Consider the following 18,509-nt stretch of genomic DNA (forward strand, 5'->3'; position numbering starts at 1 on the left):
CCTCAGGGCAAAGGGAGAGTGCATCCCTTAACTCGAATTTTGTTTCTTGTGTTGTAGAGCCCAAGGAACTTGGAGAGTTATAACCTTCCCTAGGCCTCCCAGGGGAACCAAGTGTGGAGGATTTGATGTTCCACTTGAGAGCCTCCAAGACCCTTACTGTGGCTGCTGCTACTGTGACTACAGTGAAATCCTGTATTCGCGTGCTCCAGATTCGCGGACTCATGTATTCACAGATTTCGTTATGGAGCATGTATACCCATTATTCACCTATCACAGTGTTTTTCTATGAGACATATCCACAAATTCCTGTTTTTTTTTTTTATCAATTTCCCACTTTTGGTGATAAAAAACTATTCAAAAACCATGTAGAAACATTTTTAGTAGGTTTTTCTTGAGTTTTAACTAATAAAATAGGCAGGTTTAAGCATTTTTAAAAGGGTTTCAACTATTTGCAGATTCTTGCTATTCATGGAAGGGTCTGGTGTGCATTCCCATGAATACAGGGGGAACATTGTACTGGTTCAAGAGCCACTACTACGGTGGTGGTTCCTTCGATCATGCCTCTTGTAGTGTGCTCTCAAGAGAGTCCCCTTGTCATCGTCTTCGTTTGGTGACACATCCTTCTCCACACCTTGTTTTCCAAGGCCTACTATGATCAGAAGAAGTACTAGTTGAAATTGACAAATCGCAAGTCATCATTTTCTTTGTCGAGTGCTTCCTCCTCCTCCCTTTCATCCAAAGCTAGCAAGCTGAGGAAGAAGAGGGCTGCCTCTCCCAGCTGTAAGAAGTCCTGTAGGGTTTCTGACAGCCAGCCTTCTTCTACAGAGAAGACTGTGGGATCTCTTGTTTGAGGTACTACCAGTACCATAACTCCTGATTTGTCTACTGGCATGGAAACAACCATGGCCTGGGATTCTACAGACCCCCGTTGGACTGGTACCCAGCCCGGGAATTTACCTTCCCAGACCAGTAAAGGTCTCCAGCCTACTGACCTGGGGCTGGTCCAACAAGAGAGAGTGAGTTCAGTGTGCAGGCACTCACGCACAGGAACCTTGACCCTGGCCTATCAGTCCTCTCCCCTTGGAAAAGCAAGAGGAGGCCTCCCTACCAGTATTCTACATTAGAGGTCGGGTGAAGCACATCTTTGGGAAAGCCCCCTTCCACGCTCTCGTAAACAGGTCCTCTCTCAGTTTGACAACTATCATTCACGTGTGAATGGGATCGGTCTTCCTGACCCTTGTGGCGATTGTCACCGCAGATTGACGACTGCCCATGACAATTCTCATCTGGCGGGGCTTCAGCCTCCTGCATGTATGTTAAAGGGGCTAGACATCTCTCACCTGTCCCCTTCACCCCCTTGGGAATTTTTGGGAGCCACAGAGGCCTAGGGTTTAGACTGGAACATTCACTCTTCCATCCCAGCCTGACCACAGAAGCATACACTCCAGATATTGTCCTCAGACTGGACTGGTCGTATGCTCGAGTGGTAGGGAGATTGCCAGGAGACTTTGGTGAGTGTCTCTCTCGTGCAGAAAGAGTAGCCCAGAAAGACCAGGACTCGGACACACCTCCAAGTTGCAGAAGAGTTGTTCAGAGATTGTCCATTTGATACAGCAGTGCAATGATATCAAGCAGGAGGCCATGGCTCCACCCATGGACTGTCTGTGCGATTGGTTTCTACTAACTCTTCCAACCAATAGCATGTTGTGCTATAAGCCAATCACCATCAGGATAACATGCCCTTCTATATGGTTTGTACCTCCAGCCCCATCTATCCATCCATCCATCCATCCATCTCTCACATTCATTAGAATCTTTTGGGTAAAGAGAGAGAGAGAGAGAGAGAGAGAGAGAGAGAGAGAGAGAGAGAGCTGCTGAACTGTGAATGGGGGTTGGGTTGCTTTATGTTAAATATAAAAAGAGTGAAATTATTCTAGAAATTATCGGAGAAAGAGAATACAGTAACTTCAGAGAGATGGGCGGGTTGCCATACGTTAAATGTCAATAGAGTGAAATTATTCATGAATTATTGGAGAAAGAGAAAATACAGGAACATGAGAGAGTGAGAGAGAAACTGGCATACAGTGTTCCTCCTGTACTCACATTCTCGAGATTTGTGGACTCGCCTATTCGCGGATTTTGCTTTGGATGCATCTACCCATTATTTGCAGGGAACTCGCCTATTTGCGGTTTTTCTGACGACAAATATTCACTAATTAGTGTATTTTGTTATTTTCATGACTAAATACATTTTTATGATACAAAAATGACTAATTTTCAAATATTAATATTGATTAACATTGTATTGGTAAGTTTTGATAAGATTAAATATTCATATAGTAAATCTCTCTCTCTCTCTCTCTCTCTCTCTCTCTCTCTCTCTCTCTCTCTCTCTCTCTCTCTCTCTCTCTCTTACAGAGATGCATATTTTTTGTGTGATAAATGATTAACTAATTTTCAAGTATTAATGTTAATTAAACACCCAATGATATCAATTCATAAAGGAAAATACTATTGTGAATTAGTAGGATTTTAATTAATAAATTAAAAAAATATGTTAGAATGAAGGAAATCCCAGTCCCCACCCATCTTTCTTTCTAACTCCAGGTACTAAAGCTGTCAAAATATTAAGTAATGTGACAGAAGGGGGAGCCAGCATGTTCTGTTGTGCTGCCACTAAATGTACATGCAATTTCTCTCTCTCTCTCTCTCTCTCTCTCTCTCTCTCTCTCTCTCTCTCTCTCTCTCTCTCTCTCTCTTACTGAGAGAATTTTTATGGTACATGTACTGTGCATATGTTTATTAATAATAATAATAATAATATAACTGTAATTAAAAATGTTTATATGTGATAGTATTTTAAAGAAATACAATAATCTTTCCATTTCACTTCTGAATAAAGACAAATCTCTCTCTCTCTCTCTCTCTCTCTCTCTCTCTCTCTCTCTCTCTCTCTCTCAGAAATATTTGTTTTTTGTATGATAAATAAATAATTTACTATTTTCAAATATTTATGTTAATGTAAACAGGAATAATATCAGTTCATTAAAGAAAATACTATAGTGAATTAGTAAGATTGCAGTTTATGAATGAAAAAAAAATTATGTAAGAATGAAGGAAATCCCAGTCCTCACACATCTTTCTAACTCCAGGTACTAAAGCTGTCAAATATAGCAAGTAATGTGACAGGAGGGGGAGGATCGTGTTCTATTGTGTTGCCTCTAAATGTACATGTAATTTCTCTCTCTCTCTCTCTCTCTCTCTCTGAAAAAGTGGGAAGGATATGGAAAATACAACTTCTACAGTAAAAATATAAAATGGTCAGAAATTAATGAAGAATTAAACAAAGATTGGGATAACATTTTTCGTAAGATGATGACATAAGGGTTAAATAACGGAGATATTATATAAAATATTGGAGGAAAAATAGTGATATATACCGAAGAAGAAAAGTAAACATCATTCATGCATACCAAGAGACAGAAGGACCTTGTTCCAGAAAATCAGAAAGTGGAAAAAAGGTCTTGCAAAAGAAAAAAATGCATGGAAAGTTATAGAACTAAAAAGTAAGATAGAAAATGCAGAACAAAAGATTATACAATCAAAAGAAAATGAAAAACGGGACTTGGAAGAAAAAACCCTATTAAATATCAAGCAAAACCCCAAGCTATTATACTCATATGCGAAGAAGATGAATAAAAGAAGAATAGAAATAGGCCCTCTGAGAATTGAAGGGAGATTAACGAATGAAAAAAAGGAAATTTGCAACATACTGGCAGAACGATATAAGAGAGAATTCACCCCTAGAATAGATAATGAAGATAATGATATAGAAGTAAGGGATGAAAATAGTGAATATTTAGCTGACATAGATATTAATGAAGCTGATATTGTGCAGGCTATTAATGAAATTAAAAATGGAGCTGCTGCAGGGCCTGATGGAATTCCTGCTATTTTGTTAAAGAAAGTAGTTCATTCTATCGCAAAGCCACTTGCAATATTATTAAGACAAAGTGTAGATACAGGCAAGATTTATGATGAGCACAAATTAGCATATAGTTTTACCCCTACTTTCAAAAGTGGATCAAGACTAGAGGCAAGTAATTATAGGCCTGTGAGTCTAACATCACATATTATGAAAGTGTATGAAAGGGTAAATGAAGAAAAATATTATGAAACATTTAATAAAAAATAATTTGTTTAATAAAGGACAACATGGTTCGTACCCGGAAAAAAGTACACAAACCCAACTGTTAGTCCACCGTGAGAACATATTCAAAAAATATGAAAAGCGGAAATGAAACAGATGTGGTTTATTTAGACTTTGCAAAAGCTTTTGATAAAGTAGACCATAATATATTAGCGAAGAAATTAGAAAACACAATATCGTGGATAAGTAGGAAGATGGTTAAAAGAATTTTTTACACAACAGAAAACAGATAGTTATTGCAAACGACGAGAAATCGGATGAAGTCAAGGTAATATCCGGTGTGCCGCAAGGTACGGTGTTAGCTGCAATACTGTTTGTTATTATGATTGAAGACATAGACAATAATGTGAAGGATTCGGTAGTGAGTAGTTTCGCAGATGACACAAGAATAAGTAGAGAAATTACTTGTGATGAAGATAGGAACGCTCTACAAAGAGACCTTAACAAAGTATATGATTGGGCAGAGGTAAATAGGATGGTATTTAACTCTGATAATTTGAATCAATAAATTATGGAGACAGAGAAAGAAAGCTATATGCATATAAGGGACCTAATAATGAGACCATCACAAATAAGGAAGCAGTTAAAGACCTTGGTTGGTGTGATGATGAATAGGAACATGTTATGCAATGATCAAATAGCAACTCTGTTGGCAAAATGTAAAGCAAAAATGGGAATGTTGTTACGGCACTTCAAAACAAGAAAAGCTGAACACATGATTATGCTTTATAACACATATGTTCGTAGTCCACTTGAATATTGCAATATGATATGGTACCCACACTATCAAAAGGATATTGCACAAATAGAGAGTGTACAAAGGTCCTTTACAGCTAGAATAGAAGAAGTTAAGGACCTAGACTACTGGGAAAGACTACAATTCTTAAAATTATATAGTCTAGAAAGGAGAAGAGAACGCTACATGATAATTCAGGCATGGAAACAGATAGAAGGAATAGCAGAAAATATCATGGAACTAAAAATATCAGAAAGAGCAAGCAGAGGTAGATTAATAGTGCCCAAAACTATACCAGGAAAAATAAGGAAAGCACACAGGACATTAATCCACTACGCACCAGCATCGATAATGCAGCGTCTATTCAATGCGTTGCCAGCTCATCTGAGGAATATATCAGGAGTGAGCGTAGATGTGTTTAAGAATAAGCTCGACAAATATCTAAACTGCATCCCAGACCATCCAAGATTGGAAGATGCAAAATATACCGGAAGATGTACTAGCAAACTCTCTGGTAGACATTAGAGTGCCTCACACTGAGGGACCTGGGCACCCGAACAAGATGGTAAGGTAGTAAGGTAAGTCGTCCTCTCTCTCCTCTTCTCTCTCTCTCTCTCTCTCTCTCTCTCTCTCTCTTCCCCACAAAATATGTATGTCATAGATAATATTAAGTTTAATGAGACTAAATGACAATTTCTCTCTCTCTCTCTCTCTCTCTCTCTCTCTCTCTTACTTACATATGTTTATTTGTTTTGTAGTATAAATAAATGATTTACCTAATAAATAATTTTCAAATATTAATAAGATTAATAAAAGAAATAGCAGTCTTTTCATCCACTTCCAGAAAGTAGGGCAGGGAGTAAATGATAGTTTGATATGCTATTGGTGGAGGGAATGAGGGGATGAAGTTGGAATCGTAAGGAGTTATTCTCTCTCTCTCTCTCTCTCTCTCTCTCTCTCTCTCTCTCTCTCTCTCTCTCTCTCTCTCTCTCTCTCTCTCTCCTTTAATATTATCTCTGTCTCAGTTAATTATATCTTAGTTTAAGCAGACAACAGAGCTGATTAACTGCTCTCCCAGGGCTGGCCGGAATGATTAAATATTTTTACGTGGCTAGGAACCGATTGGTTATTTAGCAACAAGGACCTACAGCTTATTGTGGTATCCAAATCACCACATCGAGAAAGGAGTTTATATCACCCCAAATAAATTCCTCTAGTTATGCATTAGCAGAGCGGGGAATCAAACCCGGACCCTGAGATTGGTAGTCGAGCGCATAACCGACTCGTCCAACGATACACTTGAATCTCTGTCTCGGAAATAATTTATAATTTCACTCTTGATGGTCAGCTATATGATGTTGCCATTCAATGGTCTCTCTCTCCATTTCTCTCTGTCTGTTTCTGTGTTATTGGCTGTACATATATATTTTTAGCGGTAAAATGTTTAAGATGACTTCAAAATTATATGAATATTATATTCTCAAAGATTAATACTGTTAAAAGATAGTAATTTAAGGTATACTTGAAGTAGGATGTTATTCAAGATATAGATTTGGCATCTGAACTTTCAATATAGGCAGTTATAAGCGTTTTTAGAGGGGGTTCCAACTATTCGTGCGTGCTAACTATTTGTTGGGGTTCTGGTACATCCCCTGCAAGTACGGGGAACACTGTATTATGTTTAGTACTTGTATATACCTTAAACCATAATCCTAAAACATTTTACATTTTTATAATTTTAATATTTCAGTATCACTTTCACATCATTTTCATCACTTTAATATAATTTCAATATGTATAATTTTTGAGCATGTATGAGAAAACCAGTTTAGGAGCTTAGCTACCAACAAAGTTTGCTTTAAGGAGGTCCCTCCTGAACCTATGGATGGAAGAGAGTCGTTTTTTTTTTACCAGCCAAAGCTTAAAAACTTGTTTTTTTTTCACATAAGTTTCTCTCTCTCTCTCTGAGTTATTATTTAATCTTATTAATCTTAATTTTTATATAAGTAACTTGCCAAATAATTAAAAGCTTTAGTTTTTTGCACGACAGCCTAAAAATTCAAAATTTGCCATAACTATTCAACTGTTCAGTATAGGAGACTTAAAGCCCCAACCATTATCAGGGTATAGAGGGGATGACATGGCAGAGAGCTCAATCATTTTTTCTGCTGGCATTCGACCAATTGGCTTCGCTAGTTAAGTCAGTAGCTGACTCATACTAAATGTGTCAGATGTAGAAGACAGAATTGTGATATTGGGAATACCTGTGTTGAATGTCAAGACTGGGATGAAAAGAAGTGGAAAGCTTTAAAATCCTATTGTTCATACGCGAACAAACCTTCGGTCTTAACAATAGGATAATTTCTAGCGCCTAGCTGGATCCAGTTAAAAAACAGATGAAAGCAAGGAATCTTGTGATATTTGGCAACGCATGCGTTGATCGGGTGAAGAGTGGTCAAGGACCACTCACCTACGCCACTGCGTCAGTCTATACTTTTAACTGCCTGGGGGAGAGTCGTGGTTAACCTCTCTCGGCCTTTTCCTGGTTCATTGCCTGTTTCGCTTGAGCTTAGTGTGTGTGTGTGTGTGTGTTTGGCTGATATTATGGCTGCTTCTGCTTCTTCTCAGCCTCGTCAACATGTGTACCCTGGAATTCCAGGTTTTCCATGTTCTCGTTTTTTGGCTTTGGTGGCGACCGATCCCCACATCACGTGTAGTAGGTGCCATTTTTATTTTTGTACTATAACGAATCCTTGCACGGAATGCCAGGCATGGCCTAAAGAGCAGTGGAAGTTGTTTTATAGCTAGAGAGAGAGCATCAGAGGGTTTCGACTCTTCCTCCTTGGGAAGGTTTTTCACCTCTTCCTGATGCTTTGTCTTCTGCAGTATTCACCCCCCATAGTAGCGTTGTTCCTGTGTCTCCTTCCTTTTCTTCCATTGATTGGTCGCTGGAAGTATCAGGAGGCCACCAGGCTGATTTTTGTAATGTCGCCCCTTCTTCTTTGGGAGTTAATTTGATTCCTGGGAAGGGGGAGGCTTTTTCATCATTCTCATTTATTCCAGAGTCGGAGGAGTCCAAGATGGTGGCGATTTGGAAGACGCTCAGACTAGGGGGAACCCCGTCCTTGGAGGGGTTGCTAGCGTACTTTATGGAGGCTCGCTACCTCCCTCCTCAGGCTGGCAAGGCCATCCCCCCTCCTTCTGGCCTCGTCTTGGTGGGTAGCCAAGGCCAGCCATCTTGTATTGCTCTGCCAGTGACTGTTGCTGCTGCTTTGAGTTGAAGGGAAGCCGTGGCATAGCCCCATTGATAATGTCACGGAATCCATCGTTGTGTATTCCCCCGCCAGTGGCTTCTGAATCCCCTTCAGATGGAGGGGAAGCCATGACGTCATCACTGTCACCTAATCCCATCTATGACGTCACTCCCAATCGTCTCCTCTGCACTGCCTCTCTCAGTTTGCTACATCTCCCTTCCATGTCATTGGAGCCTTCTCTTGCAGATCAGTCTGAGGCTATATGCCAGGCAGTACTTAAGAGGTTGGACTCTGTTTTGGATGATAAGTTGGCTGCCTTGTTGGTTGGGAGGACTGGAAGGGAACATGTTGCTTCGTCCCCGCCTCCTGCAAATAGATCGCATAAGAAACCAGTGATGTCTTCCTCTCCCTCTTCCCCCTCTACACCACGTCGGCATATCAAGCGTTGGAAGGCTAAGGACTTTGCTCTTTCTTTGTCTACGAGGGAGGAACAAAGCGGATGTGTTCTAGAGAGTGTAGTTGTTTCGGAGAGTGTTAGTCTATCTTCCCTTGTGCAATATGCAGTGGCTGCTTCGTCCTCTGCATCGAATCACAGGCATGTTGCAACCTCCCCCGTCCATGCACATCGTGAGCGTGTTGCAACCTCCCCTGTCCGTGCACGTTGCGAGCATGTTGCAACCTCCCCTGTCCGTGCACAATGCAAGTGCTCCTTCTTCTCCAGGGTCTATTCATCGCCGTAAGGATCTCAAGGCCCCTGTCAAGAGGTTGAATGTGGTGAGCTCAGTCGTCTTACACTCCTTCTTGCTTGGAAGCCTTGGTGGGAGCTACGCAAGATCCCAAATTATCTCTTCAGCTTCCCTTGTCAGGGCACGTCTAGTCAGTCTTGCATAAGGTTAAGGCCTCTGTTTCGGACCAGGATGGTATGCTTCGCTCTAGGGGCTCTGCCAAGCTATTACCGCCTCTCACGAGACATAGGAATTACTATGCTACAAACTCTGCATTTTTTATGTCATGCCCTCTTAACCCAGATGTCATTCGCTTGAAGCCACGATTGACTTTGGAGCAGGTGAGGTTGGTGGCTCCGTCCTTGTCCCCACAAGATGCCTCAGGATTGGAATCTACGGCCGCCTTCATGTTGCAGATGGTTTCTTGGCTGGACTTCTGGTCTGTAGTCATTGCCAAGATAGCTTCCTACAGGTCCCCAGAAGGGTTGGTGAGTGCATTCTCACTTGCCAGCCTGTTGCAGTCTGGAGGCAAGGCATTTTCTTACATGGCTCACCTCAGTGTTAATTTATGGGTTAACCTTCTACTGATTAGAAGAGACGCGGATTTGCCTAGGATGGAGAGATCAGTTGACACGGAGTCCTTGCTGCGATAGACTGCGAAAGAATGCAAGATGCTTGCCAATCAACTCGCCTCGGCAACCGTGCCTCATCCCCAGTTCTCTCTCTCTCTCTCTCTCTCTCTCTCTCTCTCTCTCTCTCTCTCTCTCTCTCTCTCTCTCTCTCTCAACAAAATCTTCGCTCAAGTAAACTCACCACAAACAAGCACAATGAACATGAACAACAACAAAACGGTAAAAAAACAAAAAAAATACATAGAAAATAAAAAGAAGAAAATAAGAAAGAAAAACTCGAAAATACAATCATGTCTTCATACGACCGGGAACCGAATTCGTATACACACCGCAAATATGCGTGAACTTCGAAACACTTTGATATGTCGAAAATTAAACTTTTCCTCTTCACGTTTTAAAACACTATTATTCCAGAACCTCAAGAAGCTGAAACTGACTTTGCTTGAGAGACGAACTGTCACGAACAGCTTCTCTCTGTCGGACACATTGAATCAGCAAAAAGAGCCTCGAGTTGCCTGTGACATGATTAATAACCCCTTTTTCCTACTGTTACGACCCCTTTGGCCGTAATACAGGTTCTTTATATTTCAATAATCACAGGGATCGTAGGCAGTAAGAAAGTACACAGGGTATGAGGAATGTGGACACAAAACACCAGAACAAAATTAACAATATTTAATTACAAAATACACTTAACACTAAATAAGCCTTGTGAGGAACCTTAACATTAAATACACAAAATGCAAGGAGCAAATAACAGCTCACAAGGACTCCTAATACTGAAAGCTAACCCTAACAAAGTAAAGGAAAGGACATAACATGCCAAAGGCTCAAATAATACTACGGGCCCAATAATGAAAAAAAAACCACTAACCTATAATTATAAGATTGAAGGAAGACTAGAGAAAATAAAGACAGGAAAACCTTAAATCTCCTACCTAATAGTGTTGGTACTAAACTTAAAACTAAATTCAAATAATATTCTGAGGGACAGTAAATACCCAATACCGACAACTCAATACAACATACATATATATACAAATATAATCGATATTTAAATACGCAAATCCTCGCGTATAACGAAGTGCACAGGAGTTCACGGAAGTTGCTTCAACCTCCCAGCAGCTATACGGGGGAGCCCACAAATTGTCCAGGTAGACCCAGGGGTCGAGATAATTTCCGAGGGACAACACAGGATAATCACCTCTTACCTGGCAATTGCCTCCCTACGAGCCTCCTCACGAGCCCTTAGCTCTCCTGGACAAGCAGCTGAAGACGGACAGGACAGTGGTTGGCGTAACGCCTCCTACGTGGCGGGACAGCGACGACCACGTCTTCCGCCAAATCCTCCGGCGGGAATCAGGAGTACAGGCGTCGCAAGTGACGATAACCTGCGCTATCACAGCCGTGATCAAACTCCACAATGCACATATGCCGTAGATGGCTCAGCACATCTACGGAAAACCACTTCCAAGGGAGGTCCGTCGAGTATTCCTCCAAACAAAGGCGTGAGATAAATCTCCGGAAGGCTGCCAACAAAAGATCGTACGTCCAGAAGCTTATACAGGCCCGAACTATTTTCGGCCGGCCTCCACTCACAGCACTACAGTTCCATTCCAACTCGAAAACAAAATAAAAACAATCGTTAACACGATAGTTAGGTAATTCACAACAAGAGGAGGAATCACTGAGCAAAAACACTGAACGTTACGTTAACGTAAAAACAATACAGCTGCTGAACTAAATATAAGAGAACACTTAAAACTAAGTTACAAGGCTGATTTAAGAAAATAAACAATCAATAAATTACGTTAATTTGACACCTACCAAAAAAGAAGAGGCCCCCTATTTCTAACTGGTTACCCGTCCCTTCGGAGCTTATCTACAGCTTATAAAATATATAAAAAGCCTCTTAAACCCACTGCCACCACTGTTATCCCTTCCTTATTCACTAAACTACACAAACTGGAAACTCTTACCTGTTGCCAACGGTGCCCTGTCTGCAACCATGTCACTTAGGCTATTAAGAACGCGTAAATGCAAAAAATATACTATTTTCTTTTCCCAAAGCAGTTGGGTTTATAAAGTAGGACCAAATGATTAACAAGTACCATAATGGCAACAACATTCTAACCCTCCTGAACTAAGGTTTTCTCCCTCCCAAACCCTCCAAAATGTCACTAAGTCTCGGTAGTTAGTCCAGGTTAGAGATCCTGTCTCTAATTAACCATGGAATGGGACCTATCTGTAATAAAGATAATAGGCATAAAAACATATCCCACACATCACTCTTTTCAAAGTATTCACGTAAAGAGAGTATTTCACACTTCTCTCTCTTTTCCAAAGGTAACAGTTTCCTAAGTTTTTATAGAATAGTCCTACCTTTACGATGGAGGTTCTCTCCCGACACTCGGAGTATACCGCTTAACGTCTTGGCGTTCACCCAAAAGAATGTCTCTTTCACTAGTACCTTGAGCTAATAGGCCTCTAACATCCGTACAAACGAATGTACATGCCTTTCGACCGGGTGAACGGTCTCTCGGTTAAACTGCTTGCGCATCAGTTTCCTTTCTCATGTAAGCTACACTGCACCACCGCTTGTCTCTAAGCGAGAAGTGATATTTGACTTCACTTAACATTACATTGGCACTTTAAACATTATTAATCATTGCCACTCTTTTATCTTGACAAGATAACAGATTATATATATATATAATATATATAGTAATAAGTAAATATATATCTAGATATATATATATATAATATATATATATATATATAATATATATATAATATATAGTAATAATATAATAATAGGATGTAGATTATATGATATAGATATAGGATTAGATATAGATATAGATATAGATATAGAGATAGATAGATATAGATATAGATATAGATATATATATATATAGATATATATATGAGTGAGAGAGGTACTGCTATTCCAGAAGATCTTATACATTAATCTTTTGCCTTGTGTTATTTTTATATTTCATTGACAATGAACTGAAATATTTTAGTGATAGAAAATAAATGACAAACCAAGAGAATTAATTATACCATTATGGTCAAGTCAAGAATTTTTGTGTTCATGTAAATGGATAATTTTCTACATTTAGTACATCTCCATTGTATTTTTGCCATACATTTTCTTGGGCAAACAAGTTCGGGCAGAGGAGAAAGAGTGACCTTCACTCCCATCCCTTCTCCCTCATCCCTTCTCCCCCATCCTTTCACCCCCATGTCTTCACCCCATGATCCCTTGCTTGAGACCTTGCCCAGACTTTTGTAGTACAGAAAGCAGGTAGACTGTTTTATTGTTTGTTCACAGCCAAAAGCTGCGGAGAAAAGGAGTTTTTTTTATATATGTTAATCTGGAAAGATTTTAGCGGGAATGGGGATGATGGTTTATTTTAGATTGGTATGAAATTAATCACTAGGAACAACTGAAGCTACTATACTGATCTAAATAGAGGAAAAAATTCATATTATGAAGTAAGCAACAAATAATAAACAACTTTTCCGCGGGCTAGTACAACTTGTTCGAAGAGCAAGCCAGTACACCTAGCCTAAAGGGTTCAAAGGGTTAAATGTTTTGAAGTGTTGAGTTTCCTCAACCGGATCATCGTGGCTCTCACTAAGAAAATAGAGGACTGCCTTCGCCTGGTGATAGACCTGCCCTCCAACTGGTTAAATGCATTGTTGTGTGTAGACAAGGCTACTAGAGATGGATCCTGATAACTTGCCTTCCTCTCTCCATAGGCATATTGAAGAAAGGAGAATTGTGGTCCTCCTTCACCATGAAAGGAATTACCCTCAGGTATGCAGTGCTCTATGGAAACTTTTGGCCACCTGATTGATCGACCTATTTGTGACATCCTGGAATCATCCGCTAACCCTCTTCTGCTCTCTAGCCCCTGACCCTCTGGCATGGACAATGGATGCCATGCTCCAGGAGTGGTTCTGATTAGATGTCTATGCATTTCCTCCTTTGGGCATGGACAGAGAGGTGGTAAACAAGTTCTCCTCTCATGTTTGGCCTGAGCACTCAGATCACCGAAAATGGAGTTGTCCTTATGGCAGATTGCCGTCTTGGTTATCGTATCGCCAGCGATTTCTTTGTCCTTAATCCATACGAGAAGCAGCCTCTCCATCTCATCATGCACGTGGCTCCTCTTGTTGGAAAAAATAGTCATGCCCTTGGAAGGTGTAGCTGCTTTGATGGCTTCCTTCTGCTTAAGGATGGTGCCTGTCGTCGATGGATTTCGGCCATATTCCGTAGTCATCTTCATACTTCTTAATTATCTCCATCTTCATCTCCATAGAAAGCATCCTCTTCTTTCCGTGAACTTCGGCAACATTCTTGGGACCTATGGCTAATAACGTAAGTAAATAAGTTCACACACAACACAATAATGTAACTTACAGTACAAAGCAAGCGAAATCACTAACACGAATTTATGTTAACAAACGAAATCTATGTGAATAAACAAATTCCAGGTGTGTAAGATAACGCTGCATGATGGGACAGATGCTGACCAATAGGAGAACAGGATCTTACAGCGGTGACTAGCATCAGGAACCAATGGGAGAGCAGGAGGATGGTGGTGAGTCTACTGAGTTGGCGGCATGCGAGTTTTAAAATTGTTCTCGGCGACCTGGGCGAATCTTGGACTTTACAGTACATACGTACACACTTTCACAACCTGAATTTTTTTCGTACACAGAGGCAAAAAAATCTTCATCTTTGCTTTCGTAACCTGAATTTTTTGTACGTAGGGACTTTCGTATGTAGAAGTATGACTGTAATAGATTCACATCAGCCGTGCAACTGATGTTTAGGCCAGTCCCTTACGACGCTCCTGATTGGCTGTTGATAAGCCAATCACAGGGCTGGAAACTCTCAGTCTTGCTCGGGAGTTCACATGTGCAGGATGTATGTTTTGGCCTCTCTTTGAAAAATTATAATTTTCATTACACCTCAGTTTCACTATGAATATTTTAGCGTTAAGTTTACTAAAGTGCATAATTCTTATATCATTATAATCCTTAAACCATTGGCTTGAAGACGTTTAGTGATGAAATTGGGAAACACTCTTTTTCTGAAAGTAAAACTGAGGTGTAATGAAAGTTAAAATTTTTGAAAGAGAGGTCAGAACATACATCCTGCCTATGTGAACTCTCAAGCAAGACTGAGAGTTTCCAACCCTATGATTGGCTTATCTACAGCCAATCAGGAGCGCCGTAAGGGACAGGTCTAGACATCAGATGGCTGATATGAATCTACTATACAATGTTCCCCCATATTCGTGAGGGATAGGTACCAGACACAACTGTGAATAGCTAGAACCCGCAAATATGTAGTTTAAACCCCCTTTATACAAATGCTTAAAACTGCCTATTTTTTTTAGGTAAAACTCAAGAAAACCCATTAAAAATGTTTATACTACCTTTTTTTTTAATATGTAGTTTATCACAAAAAGTGCATTTTTTGATGAAATTGATAAAAAAGAAAAAACAGGAATTTGTGGATATTTCTCATTGAAAAATGCTGCGAATAGGCAAATTTTCCGTGAATAAAGGGGTTATATGTTCCCGAGAGAACACCACAAATAAGTGAGTCCATGGATCTGGAGTTTGCGAATACGGGGTGTTCACTGCAGTATTAAGAGTAGTACATAAATCATACTGGTACTCACCAGTGATGAATGAAGGATTTCAATTTATTAGAAATGAAATGGACAAAATTGGGTCACATAATGGAATTTTTTGGATTAAAATTATGTATATGTAATGAGGTTATGAAGACATAAACCTCATTATTCATTTGGTAAACGTGTAACTCGAGCATCAGGCAAACAACTTTCTTTTCTCTCTCTCTCTCTCTCTCTCTCTCTCTCTCTCTCTCTCTCTCTCTCTCTCTCTCTCTCTCTCTCTCTCTCTCTCTCCACTCTAACAGGTAGTCAAAATGAGAGTTGCATTACAAAATAAACATTTATTAACAACAAAAAGATAATGAATCAATCAAGGTCTCACAGACTAACTCAATTCATTTAAAACCCCAACAAAATGTCTAAACAGTATTTAGTCACCAAAAGTCTATTTCCCCATCGGGACTCCCTCCCGGTCCCCCATGATTCTTGCCAGAACCGTCTGTTCAAAGACATAAAACTCACCCAAGCAGCCGGACTATTTAAAGCACTATATTATAAAGAGACTCCCGGTGAGCACCACGGCATCTTGCCTTTCTCTCAAAGCCGCCTCTATGCCAAATCCCCCATAGACTTGCGTATCATAGATTTTAATAGAAAGAGGCGCACATGCACTTATGAACGCACACTTCGTTAGCACCTCACAATTACTGGCTGCAACCAGTTTCACAAAGGCACTTTGAGAAGAGTTCATAAACTGTCGTACATTGACTTGTCTAACTATGCAGTTTTATCTCACGCCATCCACAGAAACCCATTGATCAGCTTTCTCAGGTCGTTGCTTCTCCACATTCCATAGGTCACAGCGAACATACTGGCAATATATCATTAATCAAAACCCTAGGCCTTACATATATACAGTCGACCCCCAATAAAAATGCTTTAAAATACTTATAACCATCTATCTTGAAAGTTCAAGCACCCATCTATACCTTAAACAATCATCCTACATTAGATATACCTTGAACTATTATTCTAGCACTGTATTAAACTTTGAAATGATTTTGATATAATGTCAAAGTCATCTTATTCTACCCTTAAAAATATATGTATATACTGTATGGCTTACGACTACGTGTGAAAAAATCCAGTCCCCCTATGTATTCAGCCATGCACATTTTCTTTCATATAGTTAATATCCAAGCCATCCTGTTTTCTTCTACGAACAAACACTGATATGTACATAATTCACGAGAGAGAGAGTGAGGGGGGGGGGGAAGGGGGGGGAAGGAGTGGGGGGGGGGGGGGGGGTGGGGGGGGGGGGGGGGGGGGGGGGGGTGGGGAGGGGGTGAGAGAGAGAGAGAGAGAGAGAGAGAGAGAGAGAGAGAGAGAGAGAGAGAGAGAGAGAGAGAGAGAGAGAGAAATACATAACATATGCACATTAAAATTTTTTTAATATCCACTATTAAGAGTAGTACGTAAATCATACGGTTACTCACCAGTGAGGAATCTTTATTAAAGATGATGATGATGAATTAGCTGTGCATTCCGATGAATGACAATGAGTTTGTGGCTGCACAGCAAAGCAAAGGAGTTACATCTCCTCTCAGGGTGCCTCTTCTCCTTCTTCAGGAGGTGCTTCATGAGGGGTTTTGGGAGGCATTTCTATAGGCACTACTTCAGGCAATTTGGGAGGCACTTCTTCAGGGGTTTGGGGAGGTGGAGGGTCCTTCTTCATACATTTAATAAACATAGTGATAGGCATTTGCTGTCACTGCTTCTTCATGCTGATGAGGGCTTGATTATAGTGTGCCAATGCCTCATTAAGAAGAGATGGAAAGATTATTTTGAACAACTTTTAAATACTGAAAATGAGAGAGAGGAGGTGGGAGAAGCACAGAGGGTAGAGGGATCAGTGATGGAGATACATGATACAGAAGTGAAGAGAGCATTAAGAAAAATGAAGAATGGTAAAGCACCAGGTTCATCAGAGTTCCAAATTGAAATGACCAAATTATTGGGTACAGAGGGGGAGAAATGGATGCTGGATTTATTAAAAGCTATAGGGGAAGAGTAAGTAATGCCAAGGGACTGTGAGAGTCTAATGGTATATATACACAAGCAGGAGGGAGATGTCATGGATTAGGGTAATTACAGGGGAATTAAATTAACAGAGCATGGATTGAAAGTTTTAGAGAGGATACTGGATGAGAGATTAAGAGAGATTGTAAAGATCGGGAAACAGAAGTATGGATTCTTGAGAGGAAGAGGGATGGTGGATGCTATCTTCATAGTAAACTACTACGGGAAAAGAGGCTAGAGGGAAACCAGAAGCTCTGTTGTGCATTTATAGACCTAGAGAAAGCATATGATAGAATCCCAAGAGAAGTGATGTTTTGGTGTTTGAGGACGAAGAAAGTCCCAGAAAAGTTTGTTAGACTGGTCAAGATGATATATCAGAGAATGAGCACTAAAGTAATAACAGAAAAGAGAAAACTTTGAAGCTAGTGTTGGATTACACCAGGGGTCAGCATTAAGCCCATTTTTTATTATGCTGGTCATGAATGTCTTAAGTAAAGAGGTCAGGAATGAAGACCTGTGGGACGAGTTGTGTTTCAATGATATGGTCTTTCTGCCAAAAAAAGACCTACAGAGAAAGGTTGAAGATTGGCAGGAGTCTTTAGATAGGGGTAGCTCCAAGGTTAATGTGAATAAAACAGAGGTTTTGGTGAGTAGTAGGGAAGATAGAGGCAGAATAGTAATAGTACAAGAAAGAGGCTCAATTATAAAACAGAGGCTTTGGTGGGCTGTAGGGAAGAAAGAGGCAGAATAGTAATAGTACAAGAAAGAAGAGGCTCGATTATAAAACAGGTGGGAAAGTTTAAATACTTAGGATCTACTTTAAGCCAAGAGGGGGCCATGTGAGACTGAAGTTGAGTTGACAGTAGGATAAAAGCTGAAGTGGATAGAGGTAGCTGGATTGGTATGTGATAAGAAAATGTCAATCAAGCTAAAAGTCAAGATCTACAGCACAGTGATAAGACCAGTGTTAATGTATGGATAGGAAATATGGGCTCTAAGAAGAAAAGAGGAAGTAAAGCTTGAGAGAATAGAGATGAGAAAGCTGAGGTGGACTATGAGAATATTGCTGCTTGAGAGATTGGAAAATGATGAAGTAAGAAAAATGGCAGGCTTATTAAAGATTACAGAGGTGATAAGAGAGGCACGATTGAGATGGTATGGGCATGTGTTAAGGATTGATGATGAGGTGGGAGTGAAGAGGCCTTGGGAGGAG

The 18,509-nt window shown here is 40.2% G+C and overlaps 1 protein-coding gene across 6 annotated transcripts in view; it reads left to right on the plus strand.

Annotated features, from left to right (window-relative positions):
* Nucleotides 1-18,509, plus strand: part of LOC135224543 (BTB/POZ domain-containing protein 2-like) — a 393,635-nt gene that overhangs the window by 134,461 nt on the left and 240,665 nt on the right. The gene's annotated exons all lie outside the window — the stretch shown is intronic.

This window comes from Macrobrachium nipponense, chromosome 12 (genome assembly GCF_015104395.2).
Source record: "Macrobrachium nipponense isolate FS-2020 chromosome 12, ASM1510439v2, whole genome shotgun sequence".
Taxonomy (NCBI): domain Eukaryota; kingdom Metazoa; phylum Arthropoda; class Malacostraca; order Decapoda; family Palaemonidae; genus Macrobrachium; species Macrobrachium nipponense.